The sequence below is a fragment of the Peromyscus leucopus genome, chromosome 14 (genome assembly GCF_004664715.2).
Source record: "Peromyscus leucopus breed LL Stock chromosome 14, UCI_PerLeu_2.1, whole genome shotgun sequence".
In the NCBI taxonomy this organism is placed as follows: domain Eukaryota; kingdom Metazoa; phylum Chordata; class Mammalia; order Rodentia; family Cricetidae; genus Peromyscus; species Peromyscus leucopus.
This window is the reverse complement of record NC_051075.1, coordinates 82,424,864-82,437,833: the sequence shown is the minus strand read 5'-3', so window position 1 is coordinate 82,437,833 and position 12,970 is coordinate 82,424,864. Positions and strand designations below refer to the sequence as shown.

At 38.3% G+C, this 12,970-nt stretch overlaps 1 pseudogene; it reads right to left on the bottom strand.

Annotated features, from left to right (window-relative positions):
* Positions 1 to 1,813: 1,813 nt before the first annotated feature.
* Positions 1,814 to 2,387, bottom strand: LOC114686629 (annotated as a pseudogene).
* Between the last annotated feature and the right edge of the window lie 10,583 nt (positions 2,388 to 12,970).

The window sequence follows — 12,970 nt, the reverse complement described above, 5'->3', positions numbered from 1 at the left end:
ATGAGAAGGGGGTCAGCAGGAGTGGATGAGAAGGGGGTCAGGAGGAGTGGATGAGAAGGGGGTCAGGAGGAGTGGATGAGAAGGGGGTCAGCAGGAGTGGATGAGAAGGGTAAGCAGGAGTGGATGAGAAGGGGGTCAAAAGGAATGTAGATAGAGAAAAGTGTGAAACAGAGTCAAGATATAAAATAGGGATAAATAGATTATCTCGCTGTGTTCGGTTTCTTTATTCCGCTGAACATTTCCTTTGTTGCACATTCATAAACCCTTTGACGTGCTATTTGCATATTTCACCATGTTTGAGGATTTTGCCTGTTATCAACACAGAAATTACATTTACTTTTGTAATATCTGTGTTTTGTACAAATGGTACTTGTTCTCATCTTACATCTATTTTTAATATAAATATCTACAAATGACAAAACTAGCACATGTCTGTAGGGTAAGGGTGCTGTCTGTTGTTGAGATGTCCACCCTTGTTCCACAAACTATTAAATGCAATGTGGTATTACCACCCATGAGACTGCAGAAAAACTCTCTGCACAACACGTCAAACAGAGCAGATTCACACAAGTCCAGTCTTCTCCTTCTGTAATGAGGACACTTCTGTCTTTTCATGTCAAGCAATGAGCTACTCAATAAGGGACATGTACAGTTAAGTGAATGGTTTTCCTCATTGTCCACAAGAATCATGCATGAAAAGTATATTTTAATCATACATTTTGTGAGCTAAAGCTGTCCTCACACCAATCTTGGGTCAATGAAAATGTCTGTTTTCAACTGATAATAAGGTGATAGATGGAAAACACGAAATCATTTTGTCCTTTGCTGTAAGTGTAGGTTAATGCAGCAGACTCTTGGTAGAGGTCCACCCTGCACAGGATATTTCTGAAACAAGACTCAGTTGCAGGAAGGTAATCATCATGAAGAAGCACAATGTGGTTCACAGAGACCAGGCACTAAGAGCTAGAGCTCTTTGCTCAGCAAGAGATCTGTCTGTCTGTCTTCACAAAGCGGTGTGTGATGTTGGAACAGAACATGGTATGTCCTTCATCCACAGAATACATTATTTAGAAGACTGATACCCAGCTTAAATCTGCAGTTTTTCATATTCCAAGAATTTACAACAAGAGATGGCTGAAGGAATCAGGGATATGTGGACTGAAAATTTACCAAGAAGCTTCCCTAAATCGCCCCAGAGCACAGCCTGGGCCTCAGCTGAGTTTAAGTTAAATGGCTCATGTCTGTGTTTAGAACAAAGGTCAGAAGTTTTTGTAAATAAACAAAATGTATGATGATGAAAGTTACAGATTAAGTAAGTGAATCAGTGAGAAATACAAACATGTCAGATCTGAGCATGATGTGTGTAGTTCTTAGGGAAAGCAGAAAGATTGCAGACCTGTCAGGGTGTATGGGTCACTGAGTGTAGCCTCACCTCCCCCGTGGTTACTCTAATCCAAAACACTGTCCTAATCAGAATACCACTGAGGCTTTGACCTGAATCTCACGAGGGAGAGGCCTCACGATCACCCGGACCTTCCTAAGCATTTGGTCCTCGTGAATTTAGCAGAGTCATTTCTGCATTCAGCCATGATTTTCTGCACTTAGTTTACATTAGACAGTGGTGTATATATTTTATATTGTGGCAAAATGGGACCTATTTTACCAGATGTCCCAGACCATATATGTAGAGAGCATTCTGAGAAATCATTAGATGCAGTGAAAGATGAGAACTAAGAAACCAGCACTCAATAATATCTGCAGCCTTTTCTACAAAATCCTTTTGCGCCAACATGCTCTGCGCCCCCTGCTGGTTCTAAGCGCTCCTGCAAGGAGGTTTGTGTCTGGGTTTACACTGAAGATCTCTCACTGTGTGTCTAGTACAGAAATAAATGGCAGTGTCTTCGGCTCTTAAGCTGTTCATTTGCAGGTAGATGCTGCTTTTGGAATCATCACTTGAGATGGTGAATCTGTCTTTCACAGACTCCACATAGCGTGCTTTGCAATTATTAACTTTGTCCATAATTAGATCAACCCTTCCAGCCCCTTCCCTGGAACCTGGCTAACCCAGTTCATCCAGTAGTTACTGAATGTGAATCCAGAGGCTGCACAGGAGAGTTTCAGGGACTTTCCAGGCTGCATCAGGCCTCCCCCAGACTCCACCAGCTGCACCTCACCCTGGACACCTGCAAAGAGAAAATCCTGTCAGCAAACTCTCACCAATGTCCACTGTCCCTCACACTCATGTCCACTCACACACTGAGTATCTTTCTTTATCTATAAATTACCTTTGAAAAGAACTACAAGGAAGACCCAGCTCAGTCTCAACTCCATGCTAGATATTCTGCGCCCAGTAATGATCACAGAATGGGAGGACGTATGAGTCTAGACCTGGGTGCCTCTGTCAGAACTTTAGGGTCAGGGCTGGTTTTCATGAGCAGAGGGGAATATTATTTGCATATCTTTCCGATATATCATGACCTCAGGGGTAGGAGCCTTAGAGGAGATACAATAAGGGCCAAAGATCATTTATAGCATCAAAGAATCACTTATTGTCCTTATCACTATCACTAATGGGACATAGCTTAGTTGAGAGTACTAGTTTGCATGCCTGAAATGTTCATGTTTCATCCCCATCACCACATAGTAGGCAAGAGAAGGGAGCAGGAGTTTCATAGGTTTGAGTTCTGATTGGGCTACACAAACTATGTATGAAAAAGGAAAAGAAGAAAAAAAGGAAGCAAGGAAGGGAGAAAGGAAGGAATGAAGGAGGAGAGTGAAGAAATATTACTTCATTACTTAGCATAAAATTATAAATAATAATAATATAAACTTATAGCCTTACTTTACTATGTTTTGTACATATAAACTCTTTGGTTGTCATAGAAATTATCAAATAATTTCTTATGAAATTTGGACAAGATAAACTGAAATCTGATGATTTAATAAATGTTGTATAAGCTTAAGTGCATAATGAATGCATATATTAAGTTAAATTAACAAAATGTGGCTGAGGCCATAGCTCATTGGTACAGGATAGCATGGAAAAAGCTCAAAAATTGATTCACAAAAAGTAAAAGAACTATCAATTAAGTATAAATACTGAGATTATTCTTGGATCAGTAATAAAAACATCTTGAAGACCTGTGTGTACCACGTAGCTCCTCCAGCCCTGACCTCCCCCATGCACCATGCAGGTCTGCTCCTCCCCAACCCAAAGGTACTCCCACCTCCTCAGTGACTTCCATCAGGCACCAGGTAGGTCTATTTCCATTCCCTGCCTTCTGTCCCACAGATCCTCAGGGACTTGCCTTTCCCTCATCACCACCTAGGTCTGCTCTTTCTCACAGAGAAGACCTACCTGACCCTTTAGAGACCTGCCTTTTCTATTCTACCATGTAGTCCAGCTACTTCCTTTCCCACAACCTACTCTCTTCCTGTGACATCCCTCCCCTTCCCATCATGTTCTCTTTGCTCCTTCCCACATCTTAGGCATTCTTCACCATGGTCTTGCTTCTCTGAACTGCTGAGTAAACATGGATCTTACTTACTCCATAGGCCTCCCGCTCCTCAAGGTTCTTGCTAAGTGCTGCCAAGTGCTGCCAGACTGCCTGACATTACAGAATCTTTCATCCCCATGCTCCCTTTATAGGATAAATAGTAGTATTTGGTTTCCCTCTGGTCCAACTAACCTCAGGGTCTTGATTCCCTGCATGCTGGGAAGGAGTTCAGTCTTATTCAGTCAGCCTGAAATAAAATTATATTTTCATTGGTTATTCCAACAAAAGATACAGTGCATGCTACCAAAGGAAAAAGGTAAACACAAACCCAGCTACTTGGACCTACAGTAGGGACCAGCCTGCAAGACACAAATATATTTTATAACTCTATTTTCCCTCATCAAAGAAGCCTTTTAATTTTATTTCAAATGGAGACTGTTACATAGATCCATATCAGGTAAACATGCAAATGACCCTGGGGATGCCCAGCTACACTTCACACATCTTGAATGTTAATCCTACATCTAAGGCTCAGGGAAAATCCTGGAAGAGGGGGAAGAAAAATTATAAGATCTAGAGGACAATGATGCCATTATGAGGTGGTATCTTCTAGACAGAGCAATGATGTAGCACCATGAACTCTAGACAATATTGATATATAAATTAGACATTCATAGTATAGGGGGAATCCACTCAGGCCCTCACCTTTAAATGAAGAGCTACAGGTAATCAATGGCTGCTGAGATAGAGAGAATCAGTTTTCTTCAGGTACAAGTTCCCTTATAGGTTATTTTATCCCACTCATCAGCTCTAAACACAAGTACATATATATAACATCAAATGGAATCAGTAGATTAAATACACACAGAAACATACACACGTAAAATATTAATTAAAGATGAAGCAATCATGAATCTGAGAGAAAGTAAGGCCTGGATATGAGGGGAATTTTAGTGGGGATATTGATGTGCATAGTACTCAGGTAAAGAAATTCTCAAAAAATACTTTAATTAAAAAAAATCTAAAAAGCAACAGGAAATCTCTTCTTACACCCAAACTCTTGGAGGGTGGTCTGTGTTCAGTGTTGAACACTAAATGGGAAGACCTGGGAATCCAGTGCAGGGCTCCTCAGCCAGAGCTGCAGGGTCAGGCCTAGGCTGATTTTCATGAGCATAAGGAGGCGGTCTCTGCATGTCCTCCTCCCTAACAATGAACTCAGCATTGAAATCATCAGGAACATGAATGCCCAGAGCAGATGAAAAAGACAAAACTAAGTAATGGAAATAATTACTTACTTTTATTACCTATTTATGATGTAATTCCAAATATTATTTTATTATGTGTTTTTTAATCACAGATAGCCCTCTGCCTTATGTGCTCTGCAGAAGCATTATAATACAATGTTGATAATTTTAGGAGAAAAAAACTTTATAAATGTTGAATGCAGATATTAAATTGAAGAAATTGGTTTCAAGGATGAAGCTTTGTATTGATTCATGGAAAACAACTGATGTATGATACCCAGTACTGGGAAACAAATTTACACACATTCTATAGAGTATTATTTTTCTGTAAATAACCTGTTACATATTTGAATTTTGTGTTTGTATTTATTATTCACCAGTGTGGGCTCTGTTTCATGTAGCATTCCTCTACATCAGATCATTATTTTCAAATATGCTAGTAATAATGTAACATGTCTGTGAGTACACAGAGAAATCTAGAGGCACCACTCTAGCGTCCTGCTCTGATGTCCTTCCAGCTCTCAAGTGGGACCCCCTCACCAGGACATGACACTCTGTACTGGTTTATTGGGAGTGAAACTCAGCACAAAGGGCCTTAAAATTGCCTCTGTGTGAGACATGATTCTCATGTCTGAGTTTTCCTTTTGAGAAGTTCATTCTATTATGAGACAAACTGTCATCATGGTGACTTAAGACAACTTTCAAATTGTATCATTTCTGTTTCTGTAGCGTTTAAAGGAGAGTGGCATAGATTTAAGAAGTTACTGCAGTGTTCTCTGTGAGATTCTTCAAGGTAAGTGTTCTAACTGACACAGGATATGGTTTCCTGGGTTTGTATGTGGTTAACTGAGAGGAATAAACTCTGTGTAGAATCAGGAAACACATTTGCTGGCCCCTCCCTGCACCTGCTCCTCAGGATCTGCTCAACTGATTTATTTTGTTTTCCTCCATTTTGCTGTCTCAGAGCAACAAGTATTTAGCAATGTTATTGATTATATGAACTTGGTGTCATTTGTAAGTCATACTATAGAGTAGCTGATTGTGAACCTCTGTATTTATCATGCTGGAACATGGTCTCCATTTAATTAATGTCACTCCCATGTAGAAGTTAATTTAAGTGTTTTATAGATAGTGTTAAAGTGTCTCAACAATACCTTGTAAATAAGAAAAGCCATTCTATTAGTTCTGTGTTATTATGATACATTAGGGTAGTCATCAGATAGAGTTCTGTGAAAAATGGAAGCTTTGTCTTTCTTGGAGAAATCCAGCCTATCCTTCTCCCTGCATTGGTCCAGACAGTTCAAATCTAACAACAACACAGCATTCATACCACTCTTTATCTTTCTGTGGATAGTTCTTCAAATTCACAGAGAGGGAAATCCCTTTCTTTCTATCCTGACTGTGTGGTTTATATTTGAAGTCCATGATGCTGTTGACATCTTGTACATTACCCAGATGACTTCCAGAGGACATTGGACATTAGAGGATAAGAAGATCTGTCCACCTTTACCTGGTAAGGAGACTCATCATGAGTTTCATGTGATCTACTTGAAAAGGCCCAGAGTTAGATAAGGAAGGATAATGCTGAAATTTGAGAATAAAGTCCAGAAGGAAAATAAATGTACCAGCATGAAAATAAATACCCCCATCAGCTCCCAGCCTGAGGTCACTCACATATGTGAAAAGAGCCAGAACAAATTGGGAAACAAATTGGTTTTTCTACTCACTGGGTCTTGTTTATACAACTTTTTGACTTTAATCTGAATGAAAAGTGTGTTTAAACCACAGAATCTCATTGTGTGATGAAATTTTTCAAAATATAACCATTCTATCAATGGCAGAATCATTCATGCTCCTGAAAGTGATGTTTTTCTTTTGTAGAGACTGAATATATGTTTTACTTATTAAAAAAAAAACAAAAACACATAGCGATATACACAGACAGAAAAGACTGGATTCAGACATGGCAAAGGTATAACAAAGCCAGAAATCAAGAAAAGCTTTAAGTGGGCTTGCTGGATCTAAGAACAGAGAAAGTAAGTGTGTGTGTGTGTGTGTGTGTGTGTGTGTGTGTGTGTGTGTGTGTGTGTGTGTGTTACGGGGTGTTCTGTGCTATACAACTCATGTCCTCACTGTGTCTTACTGTAGTACAAAGTTGTAACCTGTGCAATCAAAGACATAAACCTCAGGCTCATGAATAACTGGTCTTTAGCTGTGTCTCTGGAAGTGGAGATGAAGATGAACAAGGATGGCTTTTGTTTTCTGACTCCACAATAATTTCATTGCCCAGCAGCATATCCCCTTTTCTAAAGCTTGGAAAACCCAGTGCCAGTGGGTATCAGCTTGTCATAGAATAATCAGAGAGAAATCAGGAGACGACAGACCCTGTCATGAATTTCCAAGGCCAGGTCCAGATACCTGTAGTCCCTGACAGTCACCACATTGGGAACTTACCAAGAACCAATGGGCAACAGTCAGGAACCCTGGCCTTGGGAAGCTGAAACAGAAAGAAAAGCAGACTCACTAGTATTATTGTCTTAGACAGGGTTTCTATTGTTGTGAAGACACAAGATGACCACAGAAACTCTAATAAACAAAAAGGTTAAATTGGGGCTAGTTTAGAGTTTCAGAGGATTAGTCTATTATCATAATGTAGAAATTGTGCTAGAAAAGGAGCTGAGAGTTCTATATCTTGATCTGTAGGCAAGGAAGTGAACTGTGGCACTGGACATATCTTGAACAAAAGAGACCCCAAAGCCCATGCCCACAGTGACACACTTCCTCCAAGAGAGCAACACAAACTAAAAAGAAGGCCATAGTCATTAATAAAATCACTTACTTTGAGGCAATTTTCTTTCAAACCAACACAATTATCTTCTTCTAGCCCAGCCCTTCCCTTCTCCAGGTGCCTCAACCCTGTGTGAGCAGAGACTTGTGCACTCCCCTCCCCTGAGAAGGCAATGTGTCCCTGAAGATTAGAAGAATATTTGAGTTTTGAGACCTCTGCAATTACAAGTAGAGATGCTACATCTCAGGTTCCACTGGGTCTTCCATGAGGTCTGCTATAAATTTCTTCTTAATATCACATAGAGTGTAAGTCTGTGATGGGATATCATTTGCCCTATGATACATAAAATACCTTGTTTAGTAAGATATAATGCTACTGATAACCAGATAACCAAATGTAAGATTGAAAGGAAATAATTTTTATAGCACACAGTAAGTTTGTGTTATTGCTTAAAAGCGAACAAGAAAATGAAATTTATGTTTCTTCCTTGAATTTCCAATACAAAGTATTTTCATATTTTTTTAGGGAATACTGTGATTTACATGGCACCTCTGGTTGGTCACTATGCAAAATTAGCTCTCATAAGCTTGGAATCAAATTGAAGTAAATCATTTGCTTCTTCTGGGCAGAAAGCAAAGTATAATAAATTTTCCACAACATATCTCAGTCTCAAGGATTCAATTTTCGATCTTTTAGACATTCAGGACCCTCTCCAGAGAGCTCTTCCACATGTGGTGTGTGGTTATTGTGTATTTAAAATGACTTGTCCAGCAAGAGTTATACAACTCCTTGAATCAAGTTTTTATAGTCACTTGACAGATGTCTTCCCAGTACATTGGAGAGTCCCATTCAATACAGAGGCCTGAAGTAGAAGATTCCCCTGATCAACCCCTGCTCCCCAGTTGGAGGAAGACAGGAGGATATATTATAAAACGACTGGTATTTCAAACAGTATTTTAAACTCAATAAAGGTTTGCGTAATCTTTAACATAGAATTGGCCTATGGGATTATTGGCTACAACAATGCATTCCCCACATGGTTGCATACATATTAAACACATGACACTGATATTTGTCATGGGGGGAATATCTGCTAAAGGAGCATGAAATGTTATTGTTCTGAGATAAAGAGTCTTCTTATTGAATCAAACTCTTGAGATTACCAAGGACCACAGGTCTCCATGCTGGTTCTTATTCATACATTTATCCAAAACCCCATGCTCTATAGTATGAACACCAGCTTCCCAATGCACTGTGAGAGAAGATGCTCTATCAGTGTATGTTGACATTCTATAAAGTCTTTAGAGTATAGGTCAGAGTACTGAGACTGAAAAGGCAGTAAATATGAGACTAGAGAATACTGCATAATGCATAATTTCAGAAATATTGATAATTAACATGTACATACATTGTGTCAGTCAGAGTATGATGAAAAATGTTTTAATAGTATTTTTAACCAGTTTATAGGAATTACACTTTTATGGTAATACATTATAATAGAAATATCTATTTCACTCTAAGAGACTGAAAATTTTGCTGGACCACACAGCCAGAGTGAACAATACATTTTGAAATTCTTCAGACTGTGATCATACTGTGTACTCAACCTGTTGAACCTGTTTTTAAGAGAATACTGGAATGCTCAACTTTACTTGCCTAGAATTTCCCATGTAATCAGATTTTACACAATGAGATAATGCACAGCTATAACTTTATTTTGTGTGCTCTTCCATACTCCTGAATGAACACTAATGCATGTGTGTCTATATGTATATTATGATAACTTTTTGCTGAAAACACATAATATAGGTTTCAATCAGTTTTATAAAATGAGTGTCCAGAATTGCTGAAAATAATGTACAGATATTGCTTCATTTTTAAAAAGATGATCGTAGTATTGTTTATTATTTGAGTCAGCTGGAAAAAGTTACTAATCCCTGGTAAAACTCTGTTAAATATTCCTGTCAAATATCCCTTTATTCTTTTCCCATGTGATGCCATCTGTGCTATTCAATAAATATACAGCAAAAATCTTTGATGAGGACAGAGAGGGAGAGAAAGGGAGTCAGACAGAGACAGACAGACAGACAGACAGACAGACACACACACACACACACACACACACACACACACAGGGAGAGACAGAGTCATTGGGAAAAACAGAGATAGGGGTGCAGAACAAGAGATGTAGATAGACACAGAGATTTAGACTCCTCCTGCAACAGGGACATCAGAAGACAACACAGGCAAAATCTGGGCTTGCTCTTGGTTAAATGACTTCAATGGAAATGCTTTGATTTCTTTTCCTAATGTGATATAGAAACATAATTGATGAATCTGAGTTTATTATCAATGTGTCCAAACCAACTACAAAACTTACATAAATGAATTGGAGACAAGCATAATTAAGATAAACTTATCAACTATTGACTCTTACTAAGAAACGTCCATGGGGGTTGCAACTATGAGACTCCTTCAGAATCTTGAGGAAAAATTGTGATAAGTTGTACTGCTCTATGAGACCAGTTACATTAAAACAATTAATATTGTAGAACCAGCTTAGGCTAGTTGGTTAGCCTCACCAAATGAAAAGGAAGTCTCAGAAAATAATGTCTTCCTACTAAACCTCTTGCATCTTCTCTTCATATGTCCCTTCAGGATGTCAATATATTATTTGATCCTTACCCACAAAAGGCCTTAAAGTGTTTCCAGGCAGGACAATTACTGACTGTGTTTCCAGTCATTAGACAAGTATGAAGAATCCTGCCCATGAACCAATCCTCCGTTCTCCATATAGGAAGATCTAAAAAATAATGTTACAGAAAATGGGGTTGAGAGTCATTTCCCTACAGGAATAGTCAATGTTTTCACAAACATATCTGAAATAATACCCTTAGCCTGACAAGCCCTTATGAAAATATTTCTCACCAGCCCTCAGTTGACCCTGTGTTTTCAGTAAAGGATGGATAAATGCCTGTCCACTGCTGCTCATAACCAAAGGCAGGGACGACTATAAACATGACGTATCATCAAATTATCAGAAGAAGAAACTTCCAAACAGTGGCCCAACTGCTTGCCAGCCCTCAAGCTGTTAACAGCCAAAGCAGCCACAGTGCTATAATGGCTTGGAATAAAGCCCTTGGTATTAATACTCCCAAAGGCAGATTTCCCACAATGCACAGAAATATACAGAGCCATTCATGACTCTGTCCATCATCTGCAACAAGCTACAGAGCAGCAGGAAGATGGTGAAAAAGCTGCTTCTACCTTGCTTCTTTTGTCTTCTTATTTAAATGCAAATTTTAACTGAAAAATGCTTTATTCTATAGTTGCTACTACATCTCATACTCTTGCTAATTTAAAAAAAAAAGCATGCTGCAATGATTGCCCAGAGGAGTTCAGATTCTGGCTGTGTTATGTATTGGTATTTTATTTGTGCATTAGTAAATAAAGCTTACCTGGAGATCAGGAGGAAAAGGCCAGCACACACCCTTAATCCTTTAACAGGCAGGATTTCTGTGTGTTTAAGGCCATACTAGGGAACAGAGCCAAGCATGGTGACACACACCTTTAATCCCAATACCAACCCTAGAGACCTGGAGGTTTGTACAGACAGACAGATAGTGACAGACCTATGTAGGAAGAGGAAGTGAGGTAGCTGGTCTAAGAGCCAATGAGAGGGCAGAAAAGCAAAACATATAAGTCTGGGTAGACAGGAAGTTGCTCTCCTTGAAAGCTGAGGATTTGGTGAGGTGAGTTTATTTCATGGCTTTCCCTATTTCCCTGATCTCTCTAAGGCTTTATTTATTAATACACAAATAAAATATTACCAAATTTCAGCACAAGTAAAATAACACCACATTGCAGCACAAATAATATATCACTACATTTCCCCTTTTTTGTCTAATAAAAATAAAAAAATAAAAAATATATAACTAATATAAGAAAAATATATACAATTAGTACCATAACTATGTACAATATATACAAGCAATAAATACATCAACATTGTCTAGTCCATTTGCATTTGACAAATTCAGAGAAAATATTCTATTATCTATCCTATTTTGGTGAATCCAAAATGTACCAAATTCACTCTATCCTAACTTATACTACCAATAGAAAACTATCTTATGATGTCTTTCAAACTTTTACACTTAACACCTGTTAGTGAGTTTTTTTCTGATTTTCTTAACAAGAAAAATTGTTACTACAACTATCTAATCTTCAAGTCCTTCAGAGATCCAAGAAGGAAATAATATTACCTAGTAAAACAGGAAGTGAAAACAAGTGACTTCCAAAAAAAATGGGAGTTGACAAAAACAGCCAGCTGCCTGGACAGTGACCAGAGACTTCTCTGCAATGCTGGGGCATCATCTTTGGTCTATATGTTTAGCATATCTGACAGATTCATTTGTGAAGTTGGTGTACACAAGGCCAACAGCTGAACCTCACATTCCATGCAAGCATTCCATATACCAGTTAAACTTGAATTCCACCAATATCCTGTCATGATTCAGGATTTTAAATTCTGGAAACTGCTGGTGTTTTTGGAATTCAGCTGCCCATTGTTCTTGGCTTCTGGGTGGCTTCATCTCCTTTATTAAATTCCAGTCTACCATTGAGAGGTAGTTACTCCTTCAAGAATAACTGTTTCAGCTACTGTTCCACTGCACACCAGAAGCCACTGTCTGTTCAGCTGCCTTCAAAGAAAGGGGCACTGTACCTTTTCTGCATTACAAAGCCATTTCAGCAATGGTGCCATATTGTTTAGCCTCAGAGGACACCTGTTGCCAAAGATGCAGCCATACTTGTCTTGGCAAGGATTGGTAGTCCTTTGTTTTGTGTCCTGGTTGTCCATTTTGGAAAGCATACCATCACCAGTTGATGTGAGGTCACTTTCTTACAAAGTGGATAATTTTTGGCACAATGAAAGTTAACTCCATATGCAGTTTCTTCAGTGCCCATATCTTCTCTGAAATAGATTGATGCTGCCAGGAGTTAACATGTCACATAATCATAAAAAAGAGAAAAATCTAAGTTATTAAAACATTTTAAATGTATTATTCTGTAGATCTCTGAAGGGTTTGAAGATGACCTATCTAAAATATGTCTCTGCTCGACATTGAAAATATACCTAATATGACTACAAGTTCTATTGTAATGACTAACTACTAACCTGCATTTCTTTATATCCAAATAGTTGATAATAATAACTTTCAAGGATTAGCCAATTACGGTATATTGTTAAATGAACTGTATAGGTACACTATCTTGAACAAGCTTAGAAATATGTGTACAATATATTAATTTCAAATTGGTATCAATATACATAACTTTATATAATATACAAAAATCCAATCCAATGTAAAATATTTCAAACTAGTAGTTGCCTTTTTAAAGTAGATTCAATAGTCTACCTTTTTATCTATATTATATTT